Raw genomic sequence first — 23,593 nt, forward strand, 5'->3', positions numbered from 1 at the left:
TAGTAGTAGCGCGTGTAAGAAAATGGCGCTATTGCTATCACTTTAGCAATAGCGCGTACTGGCAAAACGCGTTGCTGCTAAACTTGAACTGGGCGCATAGGACAGCCCCACTTAGCAGCAGCGCATATCGTACCCAGCGCTACTGCTATGCTCCGTAGCAGTAGCGCTTTTCTCGAACCCGCGCTACTACTAACCCTACCTTACCGTCCCCACGCGGCTGACCCCCTCACTCTTCCTCTCAGTCACTCTTCCCCCGCATGCCCTGCCGTCCGCCGCCGTCGCGCTGCTCCTCCTCCACCGAGGTACTCCCTCCATCCCTCCTCCTCCCACCACGCCCTCCTCCCTCCTCCTTTGGCCGCCCCCTCCTCTCTCCTCCTCCGGCCGCCCCTCCTCCCTTCTTCGTCGGTAACCCTCCTCCCACCGCCCCTCCCCCTCCTCTCTCCTCCCTCCTCCCACCCCTCCCACCCCCTCCTCCCTCCTCCAATCCCACCGCCCTCCTCCTCTCTCCTCCCTCCTCCCAGCCCCTCCTCCCTCCATCTCTATTTTTCTTGTTTTTTACTGTAGTTTTTTACTATTGTATAATGTAGTTTTTTACTATTTTTAGTAAGTGTTTAATAGAATTAGTAAGAAAATTAATAGAACTAGTTGAACTAGTTTATTTTTAGTAAGAACTAGTTTATTTTTATTTATAGTAAGTGCTTGGTTGAACTAGTTGAATTAATAGAACTAGTCTAATTAAAATTTTACTATAGAACTAGTTTATTTTTAGAAGAAAATTAATAGAACTAGTTTATTTTTAGGTGTATTAACAGAATTCTAGGTTGATTCGTTTTGAAGTGGACATGTCATATTTTGAACATGTCACATTTGTTGTTATTTTTTTAGTTAAAGCAATTATCCCGCATCGACGTCGATGATGCCTGCTTGATCAGAGGGGCCATGTCCGGGACTGGGCTCCGTCGGGCTGGTACTCGGAGGTGCTACCTTCCGGGGGCACAGCTTGGTGAGGAGCCAGCCCGTCGTTGACCCGAACCTTTTTTGGTGGCGGTCGCATGGGCCAGTGATGGTGCGGAGGCTTGAGGACCCCGCGAAGGTGATATGTCACCGTGTCATCAAGGAGGACGAGCACGTCCGTCGCTACATGGTTGCGTTGGAGGGCAGTGTTGGGATCGTAGCACAAATTTAAAATTTTCTACACATCACCAAGATCAATCTATGGAGTCATCTAGCAACGACAGGGAGAGGAGTGCATCTACATACCCTTGTAGATCGCAAGCGGAAGCGTTTCAGAGAACGGGGTTGATGGAGTCGTACTCGTCGTGATCCAAATCACCGATGACCGAGCGCCGAACGGACGGCACCTCCGCGTTCAACACACGTACGGTTGGGAGAGACGTCTCCTCCTTCTTGATCCAGCAAGGGAAGGAGAGGCTGATGGAGATCCAGCAGCACGACGGCATGGTGGTGGAAGTAGCGGGATCCCGGCAGGGCTTCGCCAAGCGCAAGCGGGGAGCAAGAGGTGTCACGGGAGGGAGGGAGGCGCCAGGGACTTGGGTGCGGCTGCCCTCCCTCCCCCTCCACTATATATAGGGGGCCTGGGGGCGCCGGCCCCTAGAGATCTCATCTAATGGGGGGGCGGCCTAGGGGGTGGCTTGGCCCCCAAGCCAGGTGGAGGCACCCCCACCCCCTTAGGGTTTCCAACCCTAGGCGCAAGGGAGGCCCAAGGGGGGCGCACCAACCCACCAGGGGCTGGTTCCCTTCCCACTTCAGCCCATGGGGCCCTCCGGTATAGGTGGCCACACCCGGTGGACCCCCGGAACCCTTCCGGTGGTCCCGGTACAATACCGGTGACCCCCGAAACTTTCCCGGTGGCTGAAACTGGACTTCCTATATACAAATCTTTACCTCCGGACCATTCTGGAACTCCTCGTGACGTCCGGGATCTCATTCGGGACTCCGAACAACTTTCGGGTTACCGCATACTAATATCTCTACAACCCTAGCGTCACCGAACCTTAAGTGTGTAGACCCTACGGGTTCGGGAACCATGCAGACATGACCGAGACAACTCTCCGGCCAATAACCAATAGCTGGATCTGGATATCCATGTTGGCTCCCACATGTTCCACGATGATCTCATCGAATGAACCACGATGTCAAGGATTCAATCAATCCCGTATTCAATTCCCTTTGTCAATCGGTACGTTACTTGCCCGAGATTCGATCGTCGGTATCCCAATACCTCGTTCAATCTCGTTACCGGCAAGTCACTTTACTCGTTCCGCAACACATCATCCCGTGACCAACCCTTAGTCACATTGAGCTCATTACGATGATGTCTTACCGAGTGAGCCCAAAGATACCTCTCCGTCATGCGGAGTGACAAATCCCAGTATCGATTCGTGCCAACCCAACAGACACTTTCGGAGATACCCGTAGTGCACCTTTATAGTCACCCAGTTATGTTGTGACGTTTGGCACACCCAAAGTATTCCTACATTATCCGGGAGTTGTACAATCTCATGGTCTAAGGACAGGATACTTGACATTAGAAAAGCTCTAGTAGACGAACTACACGATCTTGTGCTATGCTTAAGATTGGGTCTTGTCCATCACATCATTCTCCTAATGATGTGATCCCGTTATCAATGACATCTAATGTCCATAGTCAGGAAACCATGACTATATGTTGATCAACGAGCTAGTCAACTAGAGGCTCATTAGGGACATGTTGTGGTCTATGTATTCACACATGTATTACGATTTCCGGATAACACAATTATAGCATGAACAATAGACAATTATCATGAACAAGGAAATATAGTAATAACCATTTTATTATTGCCTCTTGGGCATATTTCCAACAGTCTCCCACTTGCACTAGAGTCAATAATCTAGTTACATTGTGATGAATCGAACACCCATAGAGTTCTGGTGTTGATCATGTTTTGCTCGAGGAAGAGGTTTAGTCAACGGATCTGCGGCATTCAGGTCTGTATGCACTTTACAAATATCTATGTCTCCATTTTGAACATTTTCACGAATGGAGTTGAAGCGACGCTTGATATGCCTGGTCTTCCTATGAAACCTGGGCTCCTTGCCAAGGGCAATAGCTCCAGTGTTGTCACAGAAGAGAGTCATCGGGCCCGACGCATTGGGAATAACTCCTAGGTCGGTAATGAACTCCTTCACCCAGATTGCTTCTTGTGCTGCCTCCGAGGCTGCCATGTACTCCGCTTCACATGTAGATCTCGCCACGACGCTTTGCTTGCAACTACACCAGCTGACTGCCCCACCATTCAAAATATACACGTATCCGGTTTGTGACTTAGAGTCATCCAGATCTGTGTCGAAGCTAGCATCGACGTAACCCTTTACGACGAGCTCTTCGTCACCTCCATAGACGAGAAACATATCCTTGGTCCTTTTCAGGTACTTCAGGATATTCTTGACCGCTGCCTAGTGTTCCATGCCGGGATTACTTTGGTACCTTCCTACCAAACTTACGGCAAGGTTTACATCAGGTCTGGTACACAGCATGGCATACATGATAGACCCTATGGCCAAGGCATAGGGGACGACACTCATCTTTTCTCTATCTTCTACCGTGGTCGGGCATTGAGTCGTGCTCAATCTCATACCTTGCAATACAGGCAAGAACCCCTTCTTGGACTGATCCATATTGAACTTCTTCAATATCTTGTCAAGGTACGTACTTTGTGAAAGATCAATGAGGCGTCTCGATCTATCTCTATAGATCTTGATGCCTAATATATAAGCAGCTTCTCCAAGGTCCTTCATTGAAAAACACTTGTTCAAGTAGGCCTTTATGCTTTCCAAGAATTCTATATCATTTCCCATCAATAGTATGTCATCCACATATAATATGAGAAATGCTACAGAGCTCCTACTCACTTTCTTGTAAACACATGCTTCTCCATAAGTCTGCGTAAACCCAAACGCTTTGATCATCTCATCAAATCGAATGTTCCAACTCCGAGATGCTTGCACCAGCCCATAGATTGAGCGTTGGAGCTTGCACACCTTGTCAGCATTCTTAGGATCGACAAAACCTTCCGGATGCATCATATACAATTCTTCCTTAAGGAAACCATTAAGGAATGCCGTTTTGACGTCCATTTGCCATATCTCATAATCATAGAATGCGGCAATTGCTAACATGATTCGGACGGACTTCAACTTCGCTACGGGTGAGAAAGTCTCATCGTAGTCAACCCCTTGAACTTGTCGATAACCCTTAGCGACAAGCCGAGCCTTATAGATGGTCACATTACCATCCGCATATGTCTTCTTCTTAAAGATCCATTTATTTTCTATGGCTCGCCGATCATCGGGCAAGTCAGTCAAAGTCCATACTTCGTTTTCATACATGGATCCTATCTCGGATTTCATGGCTTCCAGCCATTTGTCGAAATCTGGGCCCGCCATCGCTTCTTCATAGTTCGAAGGTTCACCATTGTCTAACAACATGATTTCCAGGACAGGGTTGCCATACCACTCTGGTGCGGAACATGTCCTTGTGGACCTTCGAAGTTCAGTAGCAACTTGATCTGAAGTTTCATGATCATCATCATTAACTTCCTCCCTAGTCGGTGCAGGCACCTCAGGAACATTTTCTTGAGCTGCGCCACTCTCCGGTTCAAGAGGCAATACTTCATCAAGTTCTACTTTCCTCCCACTTACTTCTTTTGAGAGAAACTCTTTCTCTAGAAAGGATCCATTCTTGGCAACAAAGGTCTTGCCTTCGGATCTGAGGTAGAAGGTATACCCAATAGTTTCTTTAGGGTATCCTATGAAGACGCATTTTTCCGATTTGGGTTCGAGCTTTTCAGGTTGAAATTTCTTGACATAAGCATCGCATCCCCAAACTTTCAGAAACGACAGCTTAGGTTTCTTGCCAAACCACAATTCATACGGTGTCGTCTCAACGGATTTCGACGAACCCTATTTAAAGTGAATGCGGCAGTCTCTATAGCATAACCCCAAAATGATAGCGGTAGATCGGTAAGAGACATCATAGATCGTACCATATCCAATAGGGTGCGATTACGACGTTCGGACACACCATTACACTGTGGTGTTCCAGGCGGCGTGAGTTGTGAAACTATTCCACATTTCCTTAAGTGCGTGCCAAATTCGTGACTCAAATATTCTCCCCCACAGTCTGATCGTAAGAACTTGATTTTCCTGTCACGTTGATTCTCAACCTCACTCTGAAATTCCTTGAACTTTTCAAAGGTCTCAGACTTGTGTTTCATTAAGTAGACATACCCATATCTACTTAAGTCATTAGTGAGGGTGAGGACATAACAATAGCCACCGCGAGCCTCAACGCTCATTGGACCGCACACATCAGTATGTATGATTTCCAATAAGTTGGTTGCTCACTCCATTGTTCCGGAGAACGGAGTCTTGGTCATTTTGCCCATGAGGCATGGTTCGCACGTGTCAAATGATTCACAATCAAGAGACTCCAAAAGTCCATCTGCATGGAATTTCTTCATGCGTTTGACACTAATGTGACCAAGGCGGCAGTGCCACAAGTATGTGGGACTATCATTATCAACCTTACATCTTTTGGCATTCACACTATGAATATGTGTAACATCATGTTCGAGATTAAATAAGAATAAACCATTGACCAGCGGGGCATGACCATAAAACATGTCTCTCATATAAATAGAACAACCATTATTCTCAGATTTAAATGAGTAGCCATCTCGCATTAAATGAGATCCAGATACAATGTTCATGCTCAAAGTTGGTACTAAATAACAATTATTGAGGTTTAAAACTAATCCCGTAGGTAAATGTAGAGGTAGCGTGCCGACGGCGATCACATTGACCTTGGAACCATTCTTGACGCGCATCGTCACCTCGTCCTTCGCCAGTCTCCGTTTATTCCGCAGTTCCTGTTTTGAGTTACAAATATGAACAACTGCACCGGTATCAAATACCTAGGAGCTACTATGAGCGCTGGTTAGGTACACATCAATAACATGTATATCACATATACCTTTGGTATTGCCGGCCTTCTTATCCGCTAAGTACTTGGGGCAGTTCCGCTTCCAGTGACCGTTTCCCTTGCAATAAAAGCACTCAGTCTCAGGCTTAGGTCCATTCTTTGGCTTCTTCCCGGCAGCTTGCTTACCGGGCGTGGCAACTCCCTTGTCGTCCTTCTTGAAGTTCTTTTTACCCTTGCCTTTCTTGAACTTAGTGGTTTTATTCACCATCAACACTTGATGTTCCTTTTTGATTTCCACATTGTTCAGCATTGAATATACCTCAGGAATGGTCTTTTCCATCCCCTGCATATTGAAGTTCATCACAAAGATCTTGTAGCTAGGTGGGAGCGACTGAAGGATTCTGTCAACGACCGCATCATCCGGGAGATTAACTCCCAGCTGAGACAAGTGGTTGTGCAACCCAGACATTTTGAGTATGTGCTCGCTGACAGAACTATTCTCCTCCATCTTACATCTGTAGAACTTGTCGGAGACTTCATATCTCTCGACCCGGGCATGAGCTTGGAAAACCATTTTCAGCTTTTGGAACATCTCATATGCTCCGTGTTGCTCAAAACGCTTTTGGAGCCCCGGTTCTAAGCTGTAAAGCATGCCGCACTGAACCAGGGAGTAATCATCACTACGCATATGCCAAGCGTTCATAACGTCTTATTCTGCAGGGAAAACATGTGCTTCATCTAGCGGTGCATCAAGGACATATGCTTTCCTGGCAGCTATGAGGATAATCCTCGGGTTACGGACCCAGTCCGTGTAGTTGCTGCCATCGTCTTTCAGCTTGGTTTTCTCTAGGAACGCGTTGAAGTTGAGGGCAACATTAGCGTGGGCCATTTGATCTACAAGACATATTGCAAAGATTTTTAGACTATGTTCATGATAATTAAGTTCATCTAATCAAATTATTAAATGAACTCCCACTCAGATAGACATCCCTCCCGTCATCTAAGTGATACATGATCCGAGTCAACTAGGCCGTGTCCGATCATCACGTGAGACGGACTAGTCATCATCGGTGAATTTTCATGTTGATCGTATCTTCTATACGACTCATGTTCGACCTTTCGGTCTTCCGTGTTCCAAGGCCATGTCTGTACATGCTAGGCTCGTCAAGTCAACCTAAGTGTATTGCGTGTGTAAATCTGGCTTACACCCATTGTATGCGAACGTTAGAACCTATCACACCCGATCATCACGTGGTGCTTCGGAACAACGGACCTTAGCAACGGTGCACAGTTAGGGGGAACACTTTCTTGAAATTATTGCGAGGGATCATCTTATTTATGCTACTGTCATTCTAAGCAAATAAGATGTAAAACATGATAAACATCACATGCAATCAAATAGTGACATGATATGGCCAATATCATTTTGCTCCTTTTGATCTCCATCTTCGGGGCACCATGATCATCATTGTCACCGGCATGACACCATGATCTCCATCATCGTGTCACTTTATGGTTAATGAAGGTATTGTCTTGGGGCATAAAATTTCTGAAAGAGGTATTGAAGTTTATAAAGCTAAAGTTGATGTTATTGAAAAGATGCCGTGTCCTAAGGACATTAAAGGTATAAGAAGTTTCCTTGGTCATGCCGGTTTTTATAGGAGGTTCATTAAGGACTTTTCTAAAATTTCTCGGCCTCTGACTAATCTCTTACAAAAAGATGTTCCTTTTGTTTTTGATGATGATTGTGTAGAAGCATTTGAAATACTTAAGAAAGCCTTGATTTCTGCACCTATTGTTGTGACGCCCCCGATTTGACCGTACACTAATCATACACACAAATGTGTACGATCAAGATCAGGGTATCACGGGAAGATATCACAACACAACTCTAGACACAAATTAAAATAATACAAGCTTTATATTACAAGCTAGGGGCCTCGAGGGCTCGAATACATCAGCTCGAAAACAAACGAGTCAGCGGAAGCAACAAAATCTGAGTACAGACATAAGTTAAACAAGTTTGCCTTAAGAAGGCTAGCACAAAAGTAGCAACGATCGAAAAAGGAGAGGCCTCCTACCTGGGACCTTCTAACTACTCCTCGAAGCCGAACTCCATGTAGAATCATCCTCGGGATCCTCTGGCTCCTGGAATCCATCATATGATCGCAATAACCGGGAAAGGGGTAAAAGAAGTAGCAAAGCAACCGTGAGTACTCATCCAAAGTACTCGCAAGAAGGATCTACATTACATATGCATTGGTATCAATGAAATGGGTAGTATCTGTGGACTGAACTGTAGAATGCCAGAGTAAAAGGGGGATAGCTAGTCCTATCGAAGACTACGCTTCTGGCAGCCTCCATCTTGAAGCATATAGAAGAGAGTAGATGGTAAGTTCACCAAGTATCATCGTATAGCATAATCCTGCCCGGCGATCCTCCCCTCGTCGCCCTATGAGAGAGCGATCACCGGGTTGTATCTGGCACTTGGAAGGGTGTGTTTTATTAAGTATCCGGTTCTAGTTGTCATAAGGTCAAGGTACAACTTCGGGTTGTCCTTTTACCGAGGGACACGACTATTTGAATAGATAAACTTCCCTGCAGGGGTGCACCACATTTCCCAACACGCTCGATCCCCATTGGCCGGACACACTTTCCTGGGTCATGCCCGGCCTCGGAAGATCAACACGTTGCAGCCCCACCTAGGCACAACAGAGAGGTCAGCACGCCGGTCTAAATCCTATGCGCGCATGGGTCTGGGCCCATCGCCCACTACACACCTGCACGTTGCATACGCGGCCGGTGAGCAGACCTAGCAACCTCCATTACAAAGGAAGTTGCGTTACGTGGTCCAGCCCGGCGCGCGCCACTCAGTCGCTGACGTCACGAAGGCTTCGGCTGATACCACGACGTCGAGTGCCCATAACTGTTCCTGCGTAGTTGGTTAGTGCGTATAGGCAAGTGGCTAGACTCAGATAAAATACCAAGATCTCGTTAAGCGTGTTAACTGATGTAACCGCGGACGCCAACCAGGGCCGGGCCCACCTCTCTCCTAGGTGGTCTCAACCTGTCCTGTCGCTCCACCACAAAGTAACAGTCGGGGGCCGTCAGAAACCCAGGCCCACCACTACTGGGATGGAACCACCTATCCTTTTAGCCCCCCACATTGAAATCACTTGCGGGTACTCTACGAGCCGACCCGACTTTAGTCACCACCATGTATCATGTATAATAGTGTAGTATGCATATACCCGTGATCACCTCCCGAAGTGACCATGGCCCGATAATATAGCATAGCAGACGAACAAGAATGTAGGGCCACTGATGGAATACTAGCATCCTATACTAAGCATTTAGGATTGCAGGTAAAGGTAACAACAATAGTAGCAAAGACAGGCTATGCATCAGAATAGGATTAACGGAAAGCAGTGACATGCTACACTACTCTATTGCAAGCAGTAGAGAGAAGAATAGGCGATATCGGGTTGATCAAAGGGGGGCTTGCCTGGTTGCTCTGCAGACAAAAATGGACCCTCGAAGGTGAAGTAGTCAATCATTGGTTCAACCGCGGTCTCGGGGTCTACCGGAAAGAAGTAACGGAGGGGAACACAATAAATAACAGAGCAATCAAAGTATCACAAAGAATAACATGGCAATACATGGTGCTAGATGTGACCTGACGTAGTAGTAGGTGCTACTGGCGAAGGGGGAAAACATCCGGGAAAGCATTCCCGGTGTTTGACATTTTCGGATAGACGAACCGGAGGGGGATTGTTGCACGTTCGCTATGCTAGGGATGTGTGGCGGACGAACGGACTGCATATTCGGATTCGTCTTGTCGTTCTGAGCAACTTTCATGCACAAAACATTTTCATCCAAGTTATGGATTATTTTATAAGATTTTCCAAAGTTTTTTTAAAAAGATTTTTTAATTTTCTGGATTTATTTTATTTTAAAAACAACTAAATACTAGGTACACCCGGTGCAGTGCACGCACAGGTGCACCAGAGGCTGACCAATGGGCCCCTGTTGACCTGGGTCAACTGCCCAGTCAGCCGGTCAACTAGGACAGTTAACCGGTTAACTGGGGCCATGGGGCCCACTGTTAGTGGCACTAGGAGGGGCCTCACCCCGCCACGTCAGTGTGGCGCGCGTGGGCGTGGACGCCGGCGGCTGGAGGCAGGTGCGGCGGTCGACGGTAAGCGCGGAGGGCGGCGACCGACGGTAAGCGCGTAGGGCGGCGGCCGGGGTAGACGTCGCGGGAGCGGGGCGCGCGAGGCGGCCGCGGGCGCAGCGGTTGTAGGCGACGCGGTCCAACGCAGCAGCGGCGGTCGGAGGCATGGGAGGGGTGCGACCACTTCGGCGGCTGGCCGGGTGAGGCGCGACGAAAGCATCAGGGGAGGCGCGGCCGACCAGAGCGGCAGGGCGGAGCCGGCGAGGTCGGGAGGCCAAGCGCGGTCCGCGGCAGACTGGGGCACAAGGGGGAGGCGACGGGGGCTGGAGACGGGAGCGAGGCGAGGGCGGCCAGCAGCACAACAGCAAGCAGCGAGAGGCCGCAGCGGCACCGGAGCAGCACATTAGAGCAAAGCATCAGCGGGAGGAGGCCGAGCGGCTGGCAGCGATCTGTAGCAGCAGAGCAACAAAAAGGCAGCGCGGGTGTGCGGGAGCAATGGCAGGGCGCGGTCACGGCACGCACGGGCCGCGGTGATGCGCGGGCAGGGGCGGAGCGCAGCAGCGCGGGGCGAACTACATGGGCGGCGGCGACTAGGCTACGATGTTGCGGCGAGCGCGCTCGAGCTTGAATCCGAGCTCGATAATTTGCGGGGAAGTGGCGGTGCTCACTGTGGTTGCATAGGGATGCTTGAGGTTGCCGGAGATGGTCGGGACGACGTGGAGCGAGGCGAGGCATGTGGCGGCCGTAGTCGAAGAAGATCGACGAGGGCGTCATCGTTTGGGGCGTACTAGCTCGTGTGCGCCGGTGTAGAGGACGAAGGCGACCACAGAGGAGCTCCTGGACACACTTCTAGCCGGAGAGGAGTTCGACCGCATGGACGAGGAGGGTCATGGAGACGGCGGCTTTGATGTGCGCGGGGAAGAAGGAAGCGGCACGAGGGGAGGAGGAATGGCAAGCTAGGGTTCGCAGGGCACCGAGGGGAGTCAAGTAGGACGCCGGGGGGGGGGCTGGATGCACGCCGCGTGGTGATCCCCGACCATGGACAAGCCCCAGTGTCCACGGGGTGTGGTGAACAGAGAGGTAGGGGATGAGGGGCGTTGGTACGCTGGCCCGGCTCCTGTAACCGCGGGCCTTAAGTGCTAGTAGTTTTCTCTTTTACCTTTTTTTACCTTTTTCTTTTATTTATTTCTTTTCTGTTTTCACTTATCTTTTAAGTTTATTTAGTTTTATTAATTATAGCAATAGATCCTAAATTGGTAGTTCTAATTATACCACAACCACATTAAATTGGGAACTTTAAATAAAATGGTTTTGATTTGTTTTAATAATTTCAAAGCGTTTAAATAATTGTCTTTGCTACTGTTTAAATCATTTTAGAGTATTTAAATATTTTATAAAAGTGTGGTTTATCCACCATAAATACCTATGCATTATTTGACACAACCCAAACATTTTAGTTTTAATGTTTGAAAACTTTTATAGTTCGACTTGATTTTGAATTTGAATTTGAATCAGTTTTGAACTAACACGAGATTAGCAACACTAACTGCAATGACGTGGCATCATTAACAGGGAATTACTGTAGCTTAAATATCCGGGCGTCACAATTGTTCAGCCTCCTGATTGAAATTTACCATTTGAAATTATGTGTGATGCTAGTGATTATGCTGTAGGGGCCGTTCTAGGACAAAGAGTTGATAAAAATATAAATGTTATCCAATATGCTAGTAAAACTCTAGACAGTGCTCAAAGAAATTATGCTACTACTGAAAAAGAATTTTTAGCAGTTGTGTTTGCTTGTGATAAGTTCAGACCTTATATTGTTGATTCTAAAGTAACTGTTCACACTGATCATGCTGCTATTAAATATCTTATGGAAAAGAAAGATGCTAAACCTAGACTTATTAGATGGGTTCTCTTGCTTCAAGAATTTGATTTGCATATTATTGATAGAAAGGGAGCTAAGAACCCCGTTGCAGACAACTTGTCTAGGTTAGAAAATGTTATTGATGACCCACTACCTATTGATGATAGATTTCCTGATGAACAATTAGCTGTGATAAATGCTTCTCGTACTGCTCCATGGTATGCTGATTATGCTAATTATATTGTTGCTAAGTTTATACCACCTAGTTTCACATACCAGCAAAATAAAAAGTTCTTCTATGATTTAAGACATTACTTCTGGGATGACCCACATCTTTATAAAGAAGGAGTAGATGGTGTTATTAGACATTGTGTACCTGAGCATGAACAGGAACAGATCCTACACAAGTGTCACTACGAAGCTTATGGAGGGCACCATGCTGGAGACAAAACTGCACATAAGGTATTACAATCCGGTTTTTATTGGCCTACTCTCTCAAGGACGCCCGTAAGTTTGTTTTGTCTTGTGATGAATGTCAAAGAATTGGTAATATTAGTAGATGTCAAGAAATGCCTATGAATTATTCACTTGTTATTGAACCGTTTGATGTTTGGGGCTTTGATTATATGGGACCGTTTCCTTCCTCTAATGGGTATACTCATATTTTAGTTGCTGTTGATTACGTTACTAAGTGGGTAGAAGCTATTCCAACTAGTAGTGCTGATCATAACACCTCTATTAAGATGCTTAAAGAAGTTATTTTTTCGAGGTTTGGAGTCCCTAGATACTTAATGACTGATGGTGGTTCACATTTTATTCATGGTGCTTTCCGTAAAATGCTTGCTAAGTATGACGTTAATCATAGAATTTCATCTCCTTATCACCCACAGTCTAGTGGTCAAGTAGAACTGATCAATAGAGAGCTTAAATTAATTTTGCAAAAGACTATTAATAGATCTAGGAAGAATTGGTCCAAGAAACTTGATGATGCATTATGGGCTTATAGAACTGCATACAAGAATCATATGGGTATGTCTCCGTATAAAATGGTTTATGGTAAAGCTTGTCACTTACCTCTCGAACTAGAACATAAGGCATATTGGGCCATTAAAGAGATCAACTATGACTTCAAACTTGCCGGTGAGAAGAGGCTTTTTGACATTAGCTCACTTGATGAATGTAGAACCCAGGCCTATGAGAATGCCAAACTGTTTAAAGAAAAGGTTAAAAGATGGCATGACAAAAGGATACAAAAACATGAGTTTAATGTAGGTTATTATGTATTATTATACAACTCTCGTTTAAGATTTTTTGTAGGCAAACTTCTCTCTAAATGGGAAGGTCCTTACATCATCGAGGAGGTCTATCGTTCCGGTGCCATAAAAATCAACAACTTCGAAGGCACAAATCCGAGGGTGGTGAACGGTCAAAGAATCAAACATTATATCTCAGGTAATCCCATAAATGTTGAAACTAATGTTATTGAAACCGTAGCCCTGAAGGAATACATAAGGGACACTTTCCAGAATGTTTCAGACTCCGAAAAAGAATAGGTACATGGTACGGTAAGTAAACCGACTCCAAAACAGTTCTAATGGCAATTTTTCTCCGTTTTGGAATATTTAAGAAAATAGGAAAATAAGTAGTCCGGGAAGGACACAAGGCGTCCATGGGGGTGGAGGGCGCGCCCTACCCCCTGGGCGCGCCCCCTGCCTCGTGGGCACCTCGTGTGCTCTTTAGACTCCGTTTTCTTAGACAATACTTCTTTTGGTCGGTAAAAAATCATTATATAATCTCCTGAAGGTTTTGACCACCGTATCATGCAAATATCTCTTGTCTTTGTTTCGAGCTGTTTTTCTGTCAGATCTAGATCGCCATGGCGTCTTCAAGTGACCCCAAGGACAAGTTCTTCGAGAAGGTCATCAACCCCTACCGAGGTGCTGCAACACCCTCAAACCATTGAGATGCGTGAGGGTTTGCTGCACATCCGCGATGTTGAGGGACCAAGGAGGCCCGGAAGCATGGAGGCAAGGCTCGAGGCATTGGAGCAACAAGTTTTCAAGTGCCAGGAGATGGTGGAACGTGGACTCGACTCCAATCATATAATGATTACGGAGTTCACCAACAACCACAAGCTGGATGACAAGAACACTGGGGAGGTCATCTTCAAGCTTCACGAGAAAATCGAGCACCTCCATGCCCAGATCTATGACCCGCAAAACCAAAACTGTGAGTATGAATATAGATTCAAGAGGATGAGTTTGGCTGCAGATTTGAGGATCCCGGAGACTCGATCATCCTTCTATGATGGTGAGCCTATGCCCTGGAAGATGGACGGCAAGCCCACATCATCAACAACTCCATCATCACCACCTCCGAAGAAGGAGACATAAACACATGGGTATGGGCACTCCCCTTGGAAACTGCCAATCTTGGGGGAGTGCCCCGGTATCGTATCACCATCACTTTTATCTTTACCGTTTTTCTTAGTTCGATCCTTTTGGCAATATCTTGATCTAGTAGAATAAAGTTTTAGTATGATCTAGTTGTGAGTTTTGCTTTATGATCCTTCTATGTAATCGAGTCTGTGAGCTATATATAATAAAGATTAGTGTTGAGTCAAGGGCTTGATTATCTTGCTATGATCTTGAGGGAATAGAATAAAAGAGAAGAAATAAAAAGAAATAAAGAGATCATATGGATCTTATGGAGAGTAATGACTTCACATATAAAGAGTATGATGAATAAAAATTGTTGAGAGTTGACAAGCATAGTTTTGGTCATCATTGCAATTAATAGTAAGTAATAAAGAAAGAGAGGTTTTCACATATAAAATATACTATCTTGGACATCTTTTATGATTGTGAGTACTCACTAAAATATGACATGCTAAAGAGTTGATGTTGGACAAGGAAGACAATGTAATGGGTTATGTTTTCTTACATCTGAGATAAATTATATTGTCACGGATTATCCAACATGTTGAGCTTGCCTCTCCCTCTCATGCTAGCCAAATTCTATGCACCAAGTAGAGATACTACTTGTGCTTCCAAATATCCTTAAACCTAGTTTTGCCATGAGAGTCCACCATATCTACCTATGGATTGAGTAAGATCCTTCAAGTAAGTTGTCATCGTTGCAAGCAATAAAAATTGCTCTCTAAATATGTATGATTTATTACTGTGGAGAAAATAAGTTTATACGATCTTATGATGTGGAAGAAATAAAAGCGACAGACTGCATAATAAAGGCCCATATCACAAGTGGCAATATAAAGTGACGTTCTTTCGCCTTAAGCTTTTGTGCATCCAACCATAAAAGCACATGACAACCTCTGCTTCCCTCTGCGAAGGGCCTATCTTTTATTCTTGTCTTATACTTCATGCAAAGAGTCACGGTGATCTCCACCTTTCCTTTTTACGTTTTATCCTTTGGCAAGCACAATGTGTTGGAAAGATCCTGATATATATAGCTAATTGGATGTGTGTTTTCATGAACTATTATTGTTGACATTACCCTTGAGGTAAAAGGTTGGGAGGAAAAACTATAAGCCCCTATCTTTCTATGTGTCCAATTAAAACTTCATAACCATAAATATCACGTGAGTGTTAGCAATTGTGAAAGACTAAATGATAGTTGAGTATGTGGACTTGCTGAAAAGCTCTTATCGACTCTTTCTGATATTATGATAAATTGCAATTGCCTCAATGACTGAGATTATAGTTTGTTGGTTCTCAATGAAGTTTCTGATTCATACTTGAAATTGTGATTGAATTGTTACTTTAGCATAAGAGATCATATGACTATATATATATGTTGCTGTTATAAGAATGATCATGATGCCCTCATGTCCATATTTTATTTTATCGACACCTCTATCTCTAAACATGTGGACATATTTTTTGATATCGGCTTTCGCTTGAGGACAAGCAAGGTCTAAGAATGATCATGATGAATAGTACCCCGATCGATCGAGCCGGTGGATGAATAGGACCCCTGAAAGGATCGAGAAGAGGTGTCTAGAGGGGGGGGGGTGATTAGACACTAAGTGCCAAAAGTTGCAGTTTTTAATATTCTTAAGTTTAAGTGGAGTTTAAGCACAAGTTTAACAAACACAATACATATCAAGCAAGCATGCAATGAGTATATGAGCAGCGGAAACTAAAGCATGCAACTTGCAAGAATGTAAAGGGAAGGGTTTGGAGTATTCAAACGCAATTGGAGACACAGATGTTTTTGTCGTGGTTCCGATAGGTGGTGCTATCGTACATCCACATTGATGGACACTTCAACCCACGGAGGGTAACGGTTGCGCGAGTCCACGGAGGGCTCCACCCACGAAGGGTCCACGAAGAAGCAACCTTGTCTATTCCATCACGGCCGTCGCCCACGAAGGACTTGCCTCACTAGTGGTAGATCTTCACGAAGTAGGCGATCTCCTTGCCCTTACAAACTCCTTGGTTCAACTCCACAATCTTGTTGGAGGCTCCCAAGTGAGACCTAGCCAATCTAGGAGACACCACTCTCCAAGAAGTAACAAATGGTGTGTTGATGATGAACTCCTTGCTCTTGTGCTTCAAATGATAGTCTCCCCAACACTCAACTCTCTCTCACATGATTTGGATTTGGTGGAAAGAAGATTTGAGTGGAAAGAAACTTGGGGAAGGCTAGAGATCAAGATTCATATGGTTGGAATGGAATATCTTGACCTCAACACAAGTGTAGGTGGTTCTCTCTCAGAAAATGTGTATTGGAAGTGTAGGTATGTTCTGATGGCTTTTTCCACAAATGAAGAGTGGGTGGAGGGGTATATATAGCCTCCACACAAAATCTAACCGTTACACACAATTTGCCAAACTCGGTGGGACCGAATGGTTAAACTCGGTCGGACCGATTCAGCAAACCTAGTGACCGTTAGGATTTTCGGTGGGACTGAGATGCAACTCGGTAGGACCGATATGGTTAGGGTTAGGGCATAACGTAATCTCGGTGTGACCGATTACACAAACTCGGTGGGACCGATTTTGGTGATAAGCTAACCAGAGAGTTGGTCAGGTAAACTCGGTGGGACCGATTCGCTCATCTCGGTGAGACCGAAAAGTTACAAAAGGGAAACAGAGAGTTTACATTGCAATCTCGGTGGGACCGATCGCTCATCTCGGTAAGACCGAAATGTTACGAAGGGAAATAGAGAGATTACAATCCCATCTCGGTGAGACTGAGATCCCTATCGGTGAAACCGATTTGCTAGGGTTTGTGGCAGTGGCTATGACATCTGAAACTCGATGGCGCCGGATAGATAGAATCGGTGGGGCCGAGTTTGACTTTTGGTTTAGGTCATATGTGGATGTGGGAAGGTAGTTGAGGGTTTTGGAGCATATCACTAAGCACTTTGAGCAATCAAGCCATTAAGCAACACCTCATCCCCTCTTGATAGTATTGGCTTTTCCTATAGACTCAATGTGATCTTGGATCACTAAAATAGAAAATGTAGAGTCTTGATCTTGAAGCTTGAGCCAATCCTTTGTCCTTAGCATCTTGAAGGGGTTCCACATCCTCTAGTCAATGCCACTCCATTGTTGAACTTATCTGAAACATACTAGGTAAAAGTGTTAGTCCAACAAGAGATATGTTGACATTAATTACCAAAACCACCCAGGGAGCACTTGTGCTTTCAATCTCCCCCTTTTTGGTAATTGATGACAACATGCATCAAAGCTTTAGATAAATATATAGAGAATAGCAAGTAAAGCTTTGGAAAGACATGCAACATGCATAGGCTCCCCCTACATGTATGCAATCATGTGAATATTGAATATAGGAGCATGTGAATGCGTAAACATGACAGAGTAAGCAATGTGTTACATGTATCTTGGCTATATGCATCAGAGCAAATGATGTGAATGTGAGAAATGTACCTTCATGCTCATGAGTCCTTCTTGCAAACAATATGTACATCAGCAAGAACTTCTCATTCACATGACTGTGATGCATATACTTACCTTGTGGTCTTGAGTTGGCTTAGGATGGGATGAACCTGCGCAAACAAGGTTAAATAACACATATACACCTACTGACCAGAGCAAGCAAGAGAAACCACAAGAGAACCAAGACTGGGATGACATGTAGAGTGAGTACTAAGTACCACATTGGATATAGACATGTCCCCAAAGGTAAAGATATGTAATAAAATCAGAGATTTCCTTCCCTTAGATGTCTTGCTCCCCCTGAATCTGCATGGGATATTGGGAGAAGATAGGGAACAGAAAATCAGAGCAACAAAAAAGAAACAACAGAGCTTGAGCTAAAGCAAGCAACCAAACATGTCTTTCCACTCTTAAAGACATGTGACATCTCTCCTCTTGAACACCAAGCATCTGGGGTCTTTGATGATATTACTTTCTCCTAGTTGAGAAACTCTCTCCCCCTGAGTATTCTCTCTTTCTCCCCCTATAGGAAGGATTAAGCTTTGATGTGATCTCTCTCTCCCCCTTTGACATCAATTTCCAAGAAGGGCTCTTCTGGATATGTGATACAAATGGTTTGGTCCTCGAGTCACAGAGCAAAGCAGCATGCATAATATGATGCTGGTAGAGGACAAGAATCATTGAGTGGAGCTGGAGCAAACAGAAATCAGGAATAAGTGGCAAGTTGGTTTTCCTGTGGTGGAATCGGTGACTCCGAGTTGTGTGCTTCGGTTGCACCGAAAGATTTCGGTTGGGCCGAAGAGAACAAACCGGTGTGACCGGGTTCATTAGAGTGAAACCAATTGTCACCTCAGCTCACTAGACAAGTAAGATCTCACAAGGATATGCAAGGAATTTACTGAAAGATTTGCAATGAATTGGATGCAGAAAATGCAGAACAAAAAGGAAAGAAAAGAAAGTAAAAGTTCTAGATGAAGTTTTTTTTGAAAGGGGAAGCAAATATGCAAATGCAAAAGCATGGAGAAACACTAGAGAACTTCATCTAGAAATGGTCGGTGACAAAGTCACCTATGTTAGAGTATGTTGACTTAGGAGTCAAGTGAGAGCACTTGATCATAGGTCATACTCATCGTTTAAGCTCAAAATGGGGTTACCATTTTTCGTTTAAGCATCTTGATGTATTCACATCTTGTCGAGTTGCTTTGACTCATGACTTGGAGTAAAGCTTCTCTAAGATAGAATAACATACCTTGGGTGGTGGTGTTGATCTTGCACATGTAGTTGAACTTGTGTGGGTTGCTCAAGATTGATGTAGTTCATCAATATTTGGGAGCACCACTTGGAGTTTGAGTTCATCTACCTACATGGGTTAGCTTTGCAAGGAAGAGCACTTGTGTATCCAAAATGACAATCATGAGACTCAACATAGAATTTGCCAAAGGATATGTTTGAATGGTTTCGTGCTTCCTTGTCTTCAACCACCATTGTGTAGAGACTTGGTGATGTAGAGATTGCTCAAGATGTGTGTGAGTTGCAATCTCATAGATTTAGATTCAACCAAGTACCTACATGGGTTAGATAACATGCAAGGTACAGATATATCCAAGACATACGAATAGCATTATAAGAGAAATATCGAGGATTAGTCATAGGCTCATGCCCCGCATGTATCAAATGGAGTTCCTACTCCAAGTTTGAAGCATCAATGATGTTCAATTCACCTCTCAACCTGCAAAACACTTTCTCATCGAGTGGTTTAGTGAATATATCCGCCAATTGCTTATCGGTGCGAACATGCTTAAGGTTAATGTCCCCTTTTGCAAATGATCTCGAATGAAATGATGACGAAATTCAATATGATTAGTTCGAGAATGTTGCACAGGATTGTGAGCAATCTTAATAGCACTTTCATTGTCAAATAGCAATGGAACATGTTTCACATATATCCCATAATCTTTAAGAGTTTGGGTCATCCAATAATTGAGCACAACATGAACCAACGGCAATGTATTCCGCTTCGGCGGTGGATAAGGATACCAAATTTTGTTTCTTGGAAGACCAAGACACAAGAGATCTACCAAGGTATTGACAAGTACCCGAAGTGGATTTTCTATCAACCTTGTCTCCGGCATAGTCCGAATCGGAGTAGCCAACAAGATCAATAGAGGACCTCTTAGGATACCAAATGCCAAAATTTGGTGTATGGATTAGGTATCTCACTATCCTTTTCACAGCCTTAAGATGACACTCTTTAGGAGCAGCTTGATATCATGCACACATGCACACACTTAGCATAATATCGGGACGAGAGGCACATAGATATAACAATGAACCAATCATAGAGCGATAAACCTTTTGATCAACCGGTTCACCATCTTTGGTCAAATCAAGATGTCCACTAGTAGGCATGGGTGTAGTCATACCTTTGCATTCTTGCATATTGAACTTCTTGAATAAGTCCTTGGTGTACTTCGTTTGAGAGACAAAGGTACCTTCCTTAGGTTTCTTAATTTGCAAACCGAGAAAGAATTTGAGTTCACTCATCATAGACATCTCAAACTTCTCCGACATTAGCTTTCCAAACTTCTCACTAAAATGAGGGTTAGTTGAACCAAATATGATATCATCAACATAAATTTGGCACACAAATAGTTCTCCATTAACCCTTTTAGTAAAAAGAGTTGAATCAATTTTACCAATTTTAAAGCCTTTTTCAATAAGGAACTTGGTCAAGCATTTATACCATGCTCTAGGAGCTTGTTTAAGACCATAAAGGGCTTTGTGAAGTTTGTAAACATGATTAGGTTTCTTAGGATTGACGAAGCCGGGAGGTTGCTTAACATAAACTTCCTCCTCAATTTTGCCATTTAGAAAAGCACTTTTAATGTCCATTTGGTACAAGGTGATATCATGGTGATTAGCATAAGCAAGTAAGATGCGAATGGACTCAAGTCTGGCAACGGGAGCATATGTCTCACCATAGTCCATACCTTCAACTTGTGTGTAGCCTTGGGCGACGAGACGTGCTTTGTTGCGAACCACTTGTCCATCTTCATCTTGCTTGTTGCGAAACACCCATTTGGTACCAATGATGTTGTGGTTGTTGTCGGGCTTCTCAACCAATGTCCACACTTGATTTCTCTCAAAGTTGTGTAGCTCTTCATGCATAGCGTTTATCCAGTTTGGATCCTCCAATGCTTCTTCAACCTTCATAGGTTCAATGCTAGAGATGAATGAGTAATGTTCACAAAAGTTAGCTAAACGAGTTTTAGAGCGAGTGATTCTCCCGGTTTGGATATCATTGTAGATTTGCTCGACGGGATGATCTTTGGCAATTCTTGCTCGAACTCGTGAAAGCTTTTGCTTGGGTCGGGGTGGAACATCCTCTTCATCTTGTTCTTCTTCTTGGCCTTCTTCATTGTTGACGTTGTCGTTCTCTTGTCGTGGTGGAGAAGGAGGTTGTTGATGTTCATCTTGGTGCGCTTCCTCGTTTTCTTTATCTTGGCGTGTCCCACTTGTGGATGCTTCCGTATCAACTCTTGGTTCACCTTGTCATGAGGTAGAAGCTTCCACTTGGACGGACGAGGTACTCTCCTTCACTTCCGTTGGACGAATCTTGCCAATGGACAAGTCTTGAATTGCTTCCGAAGGGTCTTTGTCTCCTACATCAATTGGCAATTGCTCTACTTGCGAGCCGTTAGATTCATCAAACTTCACATCTACCGTCTCTTCAACCTTTCGGGTGAAATTGTTATAGACACGGTAAGTATGAGAGTTTGAGCCATAACCAAGTAGGAAACCTTCATGAGACTTAGGAGCAAATTTAGAACGACGATGCTTATCAAGAATGTAGCACTTTGAGCTGAATACTCGAAAGTATCCAACTTGGGGTTTGTTACCGGTGAGGAGCTCGTATGCCGTCTTGCCGAGTAGCTTGTGAAGATACAAGCGATTTGTTGCATGACAAGCTGTCTCAACCGCTTCCGCCCAAAAGTGCTTTGGCGTTTTGTACTCATCAAGCATCGTTCTTGCCATCTCTATAAGAGTCCGGTTCTTCCTCTCAACAACTCCATTTTGTTGAGGTGTGTACGTAGCCGAGAACTCGTGTGAAATCCCTTCTTCGTCAAGAAAGGTGTCCACATTTGCGTTCTTGAACTCCGTTCCATTGTCGCTCCGAACCTTCTTGATCTTCACGTCAAACTGATTTTGGGCCTTCCTAGAGAAGTTTTTGAAGATCTTTTGGACCTGTGCTTTGTCATCAAGAAAGAACACCCACGTAAATCTTGAAAAATCATCAACTATGACTAGACCAAATGAGTTACCACCGAGACTCTTGTAGGCATTTGGAACAAAGAGATCCATGTGAAGTAGCTCGAGTGGTCTTCTTGTGGTCATGATGTTCTTCGCGCGGTGACTTCCTCCAACTTGTTTCCCTACTTGACAAGCACTACAAAGTCTATCCTTGTCAAATATGACATCTTTTATTCCAAGGATATGATCACCTTTAATAAGCTTATCAAGATTTCGCATACCAACATGACCTAGTCTTCTATGCCACAACCAGCCTTTAGAAGATTTGGTAATTAAGCAAGTTCTAGGTTGAGCCTTTTTTAGTGAAATCAACAATGTAAAGATCTCCTCTACGTATACCGGTAAAGACCATTTTATGATTGTCTCTACTAAACATTTGGCAATCTACTTCAGTGAATAAGACATTGAAACCGAAATCCGCAAGTCTAGAAACTGAAAGTAAATTGTATCCAAGGGATTCAACGAGCATGACATTTTGTATGGAGTTATCATGTGAGATGGCCACCTTACCAAGGCCAACCACCTTACCCTTTGAATTATCACCAAAAGTGACATACTTTCGAGGGCCGTCATTTTTCAGCAAGCTCACGGAACATGTCTTTATCTCCGGTCATATGATCAGTACATCCACTATCAAGGACCCATTCCTTTCCTCCAGCCATGTAGCCGCGAAGATTTGCCATAAGACCAAAGTGTCTCATCGCATCATCGAGATCATAGTCACTATCATCATCGTCATCATCCTCATCCGAGTATTCATGTTCAACATCATCTTGTGATTGATCAATTCCTAGAGAGGGCAATTCATTAGATAAATGATCATTTCTATAGTTATCTTTATGAATTCTAATAGCTCTGGAAATGATATTGCTAATGATTCCAACATCTCCTTTGGCACTCGTAAGATTAGTAAGCTCAAATAAGCAGTCACCAAATTTGGGATCATTGGAACTCATCTTAATCAAAGCAATAGACTTATGGAGGATTTCATCTAGATCTTTCAAGAAGTAATTAGGAAAGAGTTCCTCAAGAAATTTCCATATGGTGTAGGCACACTTAAGAGTAGGCAAACATCTAATCAAGTTTCTAGGCAAGCCTCTAATGATGAGCTCAACAGTTCTAAGATTGCGAATCATGTCAATATCTTCATCTAGGGTAGGGTGCAAAGGATCAACATGAGGTGCGCAAGGGCTAGTAATGTACTTGTTCAAATGATATTCATTGAAAATCTCAAGCATTTCATTTTTCCACTCATGAAAATACTCTCCATCAAGAATAGGCACTCTATGTCTAAGACTCCCCAAAGTAGACACATCCATCTTCCTCCA

This window comes from Triticum urartu, chromosome 7A, assembly GCF_056163025.1.
Source record: "Triticum urartu cultivar PI428250 chromosome 7A, HENAU_Tu73, whole genome shotgun sequence".
In the NCBI taxonomy this organism is placed as follows: Eukaryota; Viridiplantae; Streptophyta; class Magnoliopsida; order Poales; family Poaceae; genus Triticum; species Triticum urartu.